The sequence below is a fragment of the Triticum dicoccoides genome, chromosome 6A (assembly GCF_002162155.2).
Source record: "Triticum dicoccoides isolate Atlit2015 ecotype Zavitan chromosome 6A, WEW_v2.0, whole genome shotgun sequence".
Classification (NCBI taxonomy): Eukaryota; Viridiplantae; Streptophyta; class Magnoliopsida; order Poales; family Poaceae; genus Triticum; species Triticum dicoccoides.
Window position 1 is genome coordinate 145,211,492 of NC_041390.1, and position 12,584 is coordinate 145,224,075.

Here is a 12,584-nt window from a genome sequence, read left to right on the forward strand (position 1 = left end):
CTGGCTCATTTACTCCTTTTCTTTTTTGTTAAACCTACAAAAATGGTCTTGCCACGTGATTCCAACTCTTGACCTCCTGATTAAGTGCAATTGTACTAACCAAGTCAGACAACTGACCTGACATACCTAATTTACTTATTTTTTTCTTCTTCAAATTAATGCTAAAAACACACACAACTTTCTTGTTTGGTTTTTCTTTTGTATTCTTGGTTATTGTTTCGAGCGGATTTTTTTGTTATTTTCCTTTTCTCTTCCTTTTTTTTCATTTCACTTTTCCTTTTCAAAAATTCATGAACTTTATTTTACAATCGTGAATTTTCTTAAATTCATCAACCTTTCGAAGTCATGAACATTTTCTAAAATTTCTGAACTTTTTTTAAATACATGAATTTTTTAATGCATGAACTTTGTTTCAAAAGCATGAAAGTTTTTCAAATCCACAATCTCTTATCAACTTTTACGAACTTTTTATCGAAGCACGTGATTTTTTTTCAAATTCTTGAACTTATTTCCAAATCTGATTAAAACATCGAATTCAGGAACTTTATTTTCAAAATCGTTAAACTTTTTATAGTGATTTTTTAATCTGCAGAATGTATCAAATTTGAGAATATTTTTTCAAAATCACTGAACTTTTTGAAACCCCGAATGCTTGGGTCAGCCCATCAGGCGCCTAGCGGGAGCGATGCCGTTGCCTATCTGGGCCAAGACTTAACCTTTTCTTAGTTTTTTCCCTTTTCTTTTATTATTTTGTTAATTATTTTTCTCCTTTTTGAAATTTATTAATTTTTGAAATCGATTTGAAAAATTGAAATATTGTCTGGAATACCCAAAAAATTTCTTGCTTTCAAATATTGTTTAATTTTTTTGAAAGTATTCAAGAATTTTCAAAAAATATTCCCCTTTTTTGAATCGTTTGTTCACAAATTTAAGAAATGTATGCTTTTCAAACAAAGTTGGTAATGTTTTTTAAATTATATGTTTTACTATTTTGTCCAGAATTTTCAGCTATTGTTAGGATTTTTTTAACAATTTTGGAAAAAGTGTTCGAGTTTTTAAAACTTTTGTTGATAATTTTAAATTTAAAAATTGTTGAAAAAAATCAGTAAATGGTTTAGGACATAAGAAAATGTTCAGGTTGATTTATAATGAAGGAAATTGCAAATAACATAATTATTCAAATTAGGAAAAACTACATGCTCACGGACGGACCCTCCTAGCGGAAAAGTATCTAGTGCTGCCGGTGCTCCAAATGTCCGAAAAACATTTCTAAAATGTTCAAAAAATTCTGAAAAAAATGCAGCACATTGATGTCTCTTGTCACAAAATTTCAAATCAAAATTCGAAACATTGCTTGAGATACAAAAATGACAAATGTTTGTACATAACATAAGTTGGGCTTTAGTTTTGGCCCATTATCACATTGATGTCAAATTTGTCATTTTTGTATCTCGAGCAATGTTTCGAATTCTGATTTGAATTTTTTTGACAAGAGACATCGATGTTCCGTCGATGTGCTGCATTTTTTTCAGAATTTTTTGAACATTTTAAAAAATGTTTTTCGCATCGGAGCACTGGAAGCACCCTAGGCCTGGGAGCACTAGATACTTGCCCCCCTTCTAGCCTACCCAAACACCCTTCATTGAACATGGTCTACTTTTGGACATGCATGAAAAAATCCAACTTTTTCAAGCAAGTTGACATTCCCATGGAGGCATCTATGCCAAATTTGAACGAATTCTGACACCGTATGCAAGTTGTATCACGTCCGACCATTTATTGGGCTTTTTTCAGCGAGAAAACTTTAGAAAATGCAAACTTGTCGAGAACTCAAACAACTTAGCATGGTGCCTTGAATTGGTGATACACGACTATGAAAAGAATTCGGGGCCAATTCAATGATCTCGAGAAACAATGCGCTCTCAAACGGAGCCTCCTGGCCTACCCGGACATCCTTAGTTGAACATGGTCTAGTTTTGGAAAAATTTCAAATGATCCAAAATTTTGCCAGTAGGTGGGCATGCCCATGGTTGTCATCCATGACAGGTTTAAACGAATTCTGACACCGTATGCAGGTTCCGTCATGTCTAGCTATTTATCGACCATTTTTTACCTAGAAAACTCCAGAAAATGTAAAATTTCTCGAAAACTAAAACAACTTGACATGGTGACTTTAATTGGTCATATAAGCTCATGAAAAATGGGCCATTTGACGGATGCCAAAAGAAACCCACTCCCAAACGGGCCCTCCTAGCATATCCGAACCCCCTCCGTCGAACATGTTTATTTTCGGACGTGCATGAAATAACCCTAACTTTTTCTCTCAGGTGGGCATGGCCATGGTAGGCATACATGCCATGACGGATTGAACGAATCCTGACACCATATGCAAGTTGCGTCACATTAGACAATTTATCGGGGTTTTTTCACCGAGAAAACTCCAGAAAATGCAAAACTTGTCGAAAACACAAACCACTTGGCATGACGACTTGAATTGGTGATATATGACTATAAAAAATTGAGGTCAATTCAAGGATGCCGAGAAATAACATGCTCTCAAACAGAGCCTTTTGGACTACCTGAACACCCTCTGTTGAACATGGTCTAGTTTTGGACATTCTTAAAATGACCCCAACTTTTGCTACCATGTGGGCATGCTCATGATATGCATACACGCAAGGTTTGAATGATCTCCGACACTATATGCAAGTTGCGACACATATAGTCATTTGTCTGCCTTTTCTGATTGAGAAAACTGTACAAATGCAAAATTTGCCGAAAACCAAAACAACTTAGCATGGTGCTGTTGGAAATATGCCCTAGAGGCAATAATAAAAGTGTTATTATTATATTTCTTTGTTCATGATAATAGTCTTTTATTCATGCTATAACTGTATTATCCGGAAATCATAATACACGTGTGAATACATAGACCACAATATGTCCCTAGTGAGCCTCTAGTTGACTAGCTCGTTGTGATCAATAGATAGTCATGGTTTCCTGGCTATGGACATTGGATGTCATTGATAACGGGATCACATCATTAGGAGAATGATGTGATGGACAAGACCCAATCCTAAGCCTAGCACAAAGATCGTAGTTCGTATGCTAAAGCTTTTCTAATGTCAAGTATCATTTCCTTAGACCATGAGATTGTGCAACTCCCGGATACCGTAGGAATGCTTTGGGTGTACCAAACGTCACAACGTAACTGGGTGGCTATAAAGGTGCATTACAGGTATCTCCGAAAGTGTCTGTTGGGTTGGCACGAATCGAGACTGGGATTTGTCACTCCGTGTAAACAGAGAGGTATCTCTGGGCCCACTCGGTAGGACATCATCATAATGTGCACAATGTGATCAAGGGGTTGATCACGGGATGATGTGTTACGGAACGAGTAAAGAGACTTGCCGGTAACGAGATTGAACAAGGTATCGGTATACCGACGATCGAATCTCGGGCAAGTACAATACCGCTAGACAAAGGGAATTGTATACGGGATCGATTGAGTCCTTGACATCGTGGTTCATCCGATGAGATCATCATGGAACATGTGGGAGCCAACATGGGTATCCAGATCCCGCTGTTGGTTATTGACCGGAGAACGTCTCGGTCATGTCTGCATGTCTCCCGAACCCGTAGGGTCTACACACTTAAGGTTCGATGACGCTAGGGTTATAAAGGAAGTTTGTATGTGGTTACCGAATGTTGTTTGGAGTCCCGGATGAGATCTCGAACGTCACGAGGAGTTCCGGAATGGTCCGGAGGTAAAGATTTATATATGGAAAGTTGTTGTTCGGGTTCCGGAAAAAGTTCGGGTTTTTTCGGTATTGTACCGGGAAGCTTCCAGAAGGTTCCGGAGGATTCCGGAGGGGTCCGGAGGTCCGGAAATTGTTCCACCACGTCCAATACAGTAGCATGGGCTGTAAGGGGGCGCCCTAGCCTTTATGGGCCAAGGGAACCAGCCCCCCAAGGCCCATGCGCATGGGAAAGGGGAAACCCTAAAGGGGGAGGCCTCCACTTGACTTAGGAGGCACTCCTCCCCCCTTGGCCGCACCCCTTGGGGTGGGAAACCCTAAAGGGGGCGCAGCCCCCCCTTCCCCCTATATATAGTTGAGGTTTGGGGCTGCTAAACCGATGAGAACCTCTCCCTCTTGGTGCAGCCCTACCTCTCTCCCTACTCCTCCTCTCCCGTGGTGCTTGGCGAAGCCCTGCTGGATTGCCACGCTCCTCCACCACCACCACGCCGTTGTGCTGCTGCTGGACGGAGTCTTCCTCAACCTCTTCCTCTCTCCTTGCTGGATCAAGGCGTGGGAGACGTCACCGGGCTGTACGTGTGTTGAACGTGGAGGTGCCGTCCGTTCGGCACTAGGATCTCCGGTGATTTGAATCACGACGAGTACGACTCCTTCAACCCCGTTCTCTTGAACGCTTCCGCTTAACGATCTACAAGGGTATGTAGATGCACTCTCCTTCCCCTCGTTGCTGGTTTCTCCATAGATAGATCTTGGTGACACGTAGGAAATTTTTGAATTTCTGCTATGTTCCCCAACAGTGGCATCATGAGCTAGGTCTATTGCGTAGATTCTTTGCACGAGTAGAACACAAAGTAGTTGTGGGCGTTGATTTTGTTCAATATGCTTACCGTTACTAGTCCAATCTTGTTTCGACGGTATTGTGGGATGAAGCGGCTCGGACCGACCTTACACGTACTCTTACGTGAGACATGTTCCACCGACTGACATGCACTTGGTGCATAAGGTGGCTAGCGGGTGCCAGTCTCTCCCACTTTAGTCGAAACGGATTCGATGAAAAGGGTCCTTATGAAGGGTAAATAGCAATTGGCATATCACGTTGTGGTTTTGTGTAGGTAAGAAACGTTCTTGCTAGAAACCCATAGCAGCCACGTAAAACATGCAAACAACAATTAGAGGACGTCTAACTTGTTTTTGCAGGGTATGCTATGTGATGTGATATGGCCAAGAAGAATGCGATGAATGATATGTGATGTATAAGATTGATCATGTTCTTGTAATAGGATTCACGACTTGCATGTCGATGAGTATGACAACCGGCAGGAGCCATAGGAGTTGTCTTTATTTATTGTATGACCTGCATGTCATTGAATAACGCCATGTAATTACTTTACTTTATTGCTAACCGGTAGCCATAGTAGTAGAAGTAATAGTTGGCGAGACAACTTCATGAAGACACGATGATGGAGATCATGGTGTCATGCCGGTGACGATGATGATCATGGAGCCCCGAAGATGGAGATCAAAAGGAGCAAAATGATATTGGCCATATCATGTCACTATTTGATTGCATGTGATGTTTATCATGTTTATGCATCTTGTTTACTTAGAACGACGGTAGTAAATAAGATGATCCCTTACAACAATTTCAAGAAGTGTTCTCCCCTAACTGTGCACCGTTGCTACAGTTCGTCACTTCTAAGCACCACGTGATGATCGGGTGTGATGGATTCTTACGTTCACATACAACGGGTGTAAGACAGATTTACACACGCGAAAACACTTAGGGTTAACTTGACGAGCCTAGCATGTACAGACATGGCCTCGGAACACGAAGACCGAAAGGTCGAGCATGAGTCGTATAGTAGATACGATCAACATGAAGATGTTCACCGATGATGACTAGTCCATCTCACGTGATGATCGGACACGGCCTAGTTGACTCGGATCATGTAATCACTTAGATGACCAGAGGGATGTCTATCTGAGTGGGAGTTCATAAGATGAACTTAATTATCCTGAACATAGTCAAAAGACCTTTTGCAAATTATGTCGTAAGCTCGCGCTTTAGTTCCACTATTTAGATATGTTCCTAGAGAAAATATAGTTGAAAGTTGATAGTAGCAATTATGCGAACAGTAGAAAGCTTATGTCCTTAATGCACCGCTCAGTGTGCTGAACCCCAAACGTCGTTTGTCGATGTTGCGAACATCGGACATACACGTTTTAATAACTATGTGATAGTTCAGTTAAATGGTTTAAGTAGAGGCACCAAAGACGTTTTTCGAAATGTCGCGAAACATATGAGATGTTTCGAGGGCTGAAATTGGGATTTCAGGCTCGTGCCCACGTCAAGAGGTATAAGACCTCCGACGATTTTCTTAACCTGCAAACTAAGGGAGAAAACCTCAATCGTTGAGCTTGTGCTCAGATTGTCTGAGTGCAACAATCACTTGAATCGAGTGGGAGTTGATCTTCCAGATGAGATAGTGACGTTTTCCCAAAGTCATTGCCACCAAGCTGCTAGAGCTTCGTGATGAACTATAACATATCAGGGATAGATATGATGATCCTTGAGGTATTCACGATGTTTGACACCGCAAAAGTAGAAATCAAGAAGGAGCATCAATTGTTGATGGTTGGTGAAACCACTAGTTTCAAGAAGGGCAAGGGCAAGAAGGGATACTTCATGAAACGGCGAATCAGTTGCTGCTCTAGCAAAGAAACCCAAGGTTGAACCCAAACCCGAGACTAAGTGCTTCTGTAATAAGGGGAACAACCACTGGAGCAGAATTACCCTAGACACTTGGTAGATGAGAAGGCTGGCAAAGTCGATAGAAGTATATTGGATATACATTATGTTAATGTGTACTTTACTAGTACTCCTAGTAGCACCAGGGTATTAAGATACCGGTTCAGTTGCTAAGTGTTAGTAACTCGAAATAAAAGGGCTACGGAATAAACGGAGACTAGCTAAAGGTGAGCTGACGATATATGTTTGATGTGATCAAACATCGCACGCTCCCTCTACCATCAAGATTAGTATTAAACCTGAATGGTTTATTGAATCTCGATCGTAGTGATAGACATTTTCATGCCAAAAGATATAAGATAGTAATGATAGTACCACTTACTTGTGGCACTGCCATGTAAGTCATATTGGTATAAAACGCATGAAGAAGCTCCATGTTGATGGATCTTTGGACTCACTCGTTTTTAAAAAGTTTGAGACATGCGAACCATGTCTATTGGTGTATACGCATGAAGAAACTCCATGCAGATGGATCGTTTGAACTCACTTGATTTTGAATCACTTGAGATATGCAAATCATACCACATGGGCAAGATGATTGAAAAGCCTCGGTTTCAGTAAGATGGAACAAGATAGCAACTTGTTGGAAGTAACGCATTTTGATGTGTGCAGTCCAATGAGTGCTGAGGCATGCAGTGAATATCATTATGTTCTTACTTCACAGATGATTCGAGTAGATGTTGAGAATATTTGCTTGATGAAACACAAGTCTGAATTATTGAACGGTTCAAGTAATTTCAGAGTGAAGTAGAAGATCATTGTGACAAGAGGATAAAATGTCTATGATATGATCATAGAGATGAATATCTGAGTTATGAGTTTTGGCACACAATTAAGACATTGTGGAAATTGTTTCGCAATTAATACCGCCTGGAACACCATAGTGTGATGGTGTGTCCGAGCATCATAGTTGCACCCTATTGGATATGGTGCGTGCCATGATGTCTCTTATTGAATTACCACTATTGTTCATGGGTTAGGCATTAGAGACAACCACATTCACTTTAAATAGGGCACCACGTAATGACACCGTATGAATCATGGTTTAGAGAAACCTAAGTTGTCATTTCTTAAAGGTTTGGGGCTGCGACGCTTATGTGAAAAAGTTTCAGGTTGATAAGCTCGAACCCAAAGCGGATAAAATGCATCTTCATAGGACACCCAAAACAGTTGGGTATACCTCCTGCCTCAGATCCGGAAGCAAAAGGGATTGTTTCTTGAATCGGGTTCTTTCTCAAGGAAAAGTTTGTCTCGAAGAATTGAGTGGGAGGATGGTGGATACTTGATATGGTTATTGAACCATCACTTCAACTAGTGTGTAGCAGGGCATAGGAAGTAGAAGCTTATGATAGTGATCATGAAGTTTTGGATCAAGTCACTACCGTACCTCGTAGGGTGACAATGATACGTACTACTTCAGAGTGGTACAGTAATCCTGTCTTGAAGGTCATGTTGCTAGACAACAATGAACCTACGAGCTATGGAGAAGCGATGGTGGGCCCAAATTCTGACAAATGGTTAGAAGCCATGAAATCCGAGATAGGATCCATGTATCAGAACAAAGCATGGACTTTGGTGGACTTGCCCGATGATCAGCAAGCCATTGAAATAAATGGATCTTTAAGAAGAAGACGGACGTGGACGGTAATGTCACCGTCTATGAAGCTCGACTTGTGGCGAAGAGTTTTTCACAAGTTCAAGGAGTTGACTACGATGAGATTTTCTCATTCGTAGCGATGCTTAAGTCCGTCGGAATCATGTTAGCATTAGCTGCATTTATGAAATCTGGCAGATGGATGTCAAGACGAGTTTCCTTACCAGTTTTCGTAAGGAAAGGTTGTATGTGATACAATAAGAAAAGTTTTGTCGATCCTAAGGATGCTAAAAGGTATGATGGCTCCAGCGATCCTTCTAAGGACTGGAGTAAGCATCTCGGAGTTGGAATGTGTGCTTTGATAAGATGATCAAAGATTTTGGGTTTATACAAAGTTTATGAGAAACTTGTATTTCCAAAGAAGTGAGTGGGAGCACTATAGAATTTCTGATGAGTATATGTTGTTGACATATTGTTGATCAGAAATGATGTAGAATTTCTGAAAAGCATATAGGGTTATCTGAAAGTGTTTTTCAATGGAAAGCCTGGATTAAGCTACTTGAACATTGAGCATCAAGATCTATAAGGATAGATCAAAAATGCTTAATGGTACTTTTCAAATGAGCACATACCTTGACATGATCTTGAAGGTGTTCAAGATGGATCAGTCAAAGAAGGAGTTCTTGCCTGAGTTGTAAGATATGAAGTTAAGACTTAAATCTCGACCACGGCAGAATAGAGAGAAAGGACGAAGGTCGTCCCCTATGCTTAAGACATAGGCTCTACAGTATGCCATGCTGAGTACCGCACCTGAAGTGTGCCTTGCCATGAGTCAGTCAAGGGGTACAAGAGTGATCCAAGAATGGATCACAGGACAGCGGTCAAAGTTATCCTTAGTAACTAGTGGACTAAGGAATTTTCTCGATTATGGAGGTGGTAAAAGAGTTCGTCGTAAAGGGTTACGTCGATGCAAGCTTGACACCTATCCGGATAGCTCTGAGTAGAGATACCGGATACGTATAATGGAGCAACAATTTAGAATAGCTTCAAGTGGAACAGTTATTTGGAATGGCTCCAAATAGAACGTGGTAGCTACATCTAGGAGATGACATAGAGATTTGTAAAGCACACACGGATCTGAAAGGTTCAGACCCGTTGACTAAAACCTCTCTCACAAGCAGAACATGATCAAACCCCAGAACTCATTGAGTCTTAATCACATGATGATGTGAACTAGTTTAATGACACTAGTAAACTCTTTGGATGTTGGTCACATGGTGATGTGACCTGTCAGTGTTAATCACATGGTGATGTGAACTAGATTATTGACTCTAGTGCAAGTGGGAGACTGTTGGAAATATGCCCTAGAGGCAATAATAAAAGTGTTATTATTATATTTCTTTGTTCATGATAATAGTCTTTTATTCATGCTATAACTGTATTATCCGGAAATCGTAATACACGTGTGAATACATAGACCACAATATGTCCCTAGTGAGCCTCTAGTTGACTAGCTCGTTGTGATCAACAGATAGTCATGGTTTCCTGGCTATGGACATTGGATGTCATTGATAACGGGATCACATCATTAGGAGAATGATGTGATGGACAAGACCCAATCCTAAGCCTAGCACAAAGATCGTAGTTCGTATGCTAAAGCTTTTCTAATGTCAAGTATCATTTCCTTAGACCATGAGATTGTGCAACTCCCGGATACCGTAGGAATGCTTTGGGTGTACCAAACGTCACAACGTAACTGGGTGGCTATAAAGGTGCATTACAGGTATCTCCGAAAGTGTCTGTTGGGTTGGCACGAATCGAGACTGGGATTTGTCACTCCGTGTAAACAGAGAGGTATCTCTGGGCCCACTCGGTAGGACATCATCATAATGTGCACAATGTGACCAAGGGGTTGATCACGGGATGATGTGTTACGGAACGAGTAAATAGACTTGCCGGTAACGAGATTGAACAAGGTATCGGTATACCGACGATCGAATCTCGGGCAAGTACAATACCGCTAGACAAAGGGAATTGTATACGGGATCGATTGAGTCCTTGACATCGTGGTTCATCCGATGAGATCATCGTGGAACATGTGGGAGCCAACATGGGTATCCAGATCCCGTTGTTGGTTATTGACCGGAGAACATCTCGGTCATGTCTGCATGTCTCCCGAACCCGTAGGGTCTACACACTTAAGGTTCGATGACGCTAGGGTTATAAAGGAAGTTTGTATGTGGTTACCGAATGTTGTTTGGAGTCCCGGATGAGATCCCGAACGTCACGAGGAGTTCCGGAATGGTCCGGAGGTAAAGATTTATATATGGAAAGTTGTTGTTCGGGTTCCGGAAAAAGTTCGGGTTTTTTCGGTATTGTACCGGGAAGCTTCCAGAAGGTTCCGGAGGATTCCGGAGGGGTCTGAAGGTCCGGAAATTGTTCCACCATGTCCAATACAGTAGCATGGGCTGTAAGGGGGCGCCCTAGCCTTTATGGGCCAAGGGAACCAGCCCCCCAAGGCCCATGCGCATGGGAAAGGGGAAACCCTAAAGGGGGAGGCCTCCACTTGACTTAGGAGGCACTCCTCTCCCCTTGGCCGCACCCCTTGGGGTGGGAAACCCTAAAGGGGGCGCAGCCCCCCCTTCCCCCTATATATAGTTGAGGTTTGGGGCTGCTAAACCGATGAGAACCTCTCCCTCTTGGTGCAGCCCTACCTCTCTCCCTACTCCTCCTCTCCCGTGGTGCTTGGCGAAGCCCTGCTGGATTGCCACGCTCCTCCACCACCACCACGCCGTTGTGCTACTGCTGGACGGAGTCTTCCTCAACCTCTCCCTCTCTCCTTGCTGGATCAAGGCGTGGGAGACGTCACCGGGCTGTACGTGTATTGAACGCGGAGGTGCCGTCCGTTCGGCACTAGGATCTCCGGTGATTTGAATCACGACGAGTACGACTCCTTCAACCCCGTTCTCTTGAACGCTTCCGCTTAACGATCTACAAGGGTATGTAGATGCACTCTCCTTCCCCTCGTTGCTGGTTTCTCCATAGATAGATCTTGGTGACACGTAGGAAAATTTTGAATTTCTGCTACGTTCCCCAACAGGTGCCATGAATTGGTCATACAAGGTAATGTAAAAAATTGAGGTCATTTGCAGATGTTGCTCTCAAACAGAGCATTCTGCCCTGCCCGGACACCCTACATCGAGCATGGTGTTTTTTTTGGGACATTCTTGAAATGATCACAACTTTTGCCAATGGGTGAGCATGCTAATGGTAGGCAACATACCAGGTTTGTAGGGAAAAAGTATTTAAAATCATAATTTAAACATGTACTTATAACTGTTATTTTAAGTTTTTAACATAACTAATAAATACAAAAGGATAAAATTGAAAGCAGTAAATAAAAGCATTTAATAAATGTTTGACAACAATCATAATTTTAAACTATAATTTGAAACATTTCCTTAAAACTGTTATTTTGGTGGTCCAAACAATATAACTGGTTTCAAAAAAGAAGAATAAAGTTTAAATGGAGAAAATGAGTTAACGAAAGGAGAGAAGAATAACAAAAATATAGAAAAATTCAAACGCTTAGGCCTTGGCCCAACTAGGTGATAGTATCACTCCCGTCCCGCGCATGTTGGGAATTTGTAAAACTATTTGCATTTTGAAAAAATTGTTCACCGTTTTGAAAAATGTTTGGAAATTCAAAAATTGTTCATGTTATAATTTTTTTATTGAAATTTCAAAAACTTGTTCATGTTTTCAAATTTTGTTCATATTTCAAAAAAGTTTGGGAATATAACAAATGTCTGCGCTTTTCAATAAAAGTCAGAAGTTCAAAAATCATTCTTATGTTCAACTTTTGTGCACAAATTTAAAAAAAATTGGGATTTCAAAAAATATTTCCGCTTAAAAAAATTCTTCACATACCCAAAAAGGTTTGCCTTTTCAAATTTGTGTCAGAGTTTATAAAAATGTTCATGTTTTTAATACTTTTTTCGTGTTTTTAAAAATGTTTGTAATTATCAAATTTGTTTGAATTTTTATTAACCGTTTAGGATTATTAATTTTTTAATATTTTTTAAAAATGCTCATCCCAAAATTACTTCACATTTTTTGAGAAATATTTTGTAATTTCGGAAATTGTTTATAATTTCAAGAAAGTTTGGAGTTTCATAAATTATTTGTTTTTTACCAAAAAATATTTGACATTTCCAAATTGTTCACCTTTTTTTCAATAAAAGTTTCAATTTTTTCAGACATGTTTTTGTATATGAACACTATTGTGTGTTCCTATAAAATTCGCGCTATATCAAAACACAAGCAGTTGCTGGGTTGAGTGGCAAGCAGTTTGCTCCAATAGTGCGAAGTCCTGAGTTTGAGTCCTCGTGATGTCCCCTTTTTGCATTATTTTTTGTACATA

The 12,584-nt window shown here is 40.8% G+C and overlaps 1 protein-coding gene across 1 annotated transcript in view; it reads right to left on the minus strand.

Moving 5' to 3' along the window:
• The window catches only part of LOC119316321 (ultraviolet-B receptor UVR8-like), a 21,706-nt gene that overhangs the window by 7,256 nt on the left and 1,866 nt on the right, over nt 1-12,584 (minus strand). The gene's annotated exons all lie outside the window — the stretch shown is intronic.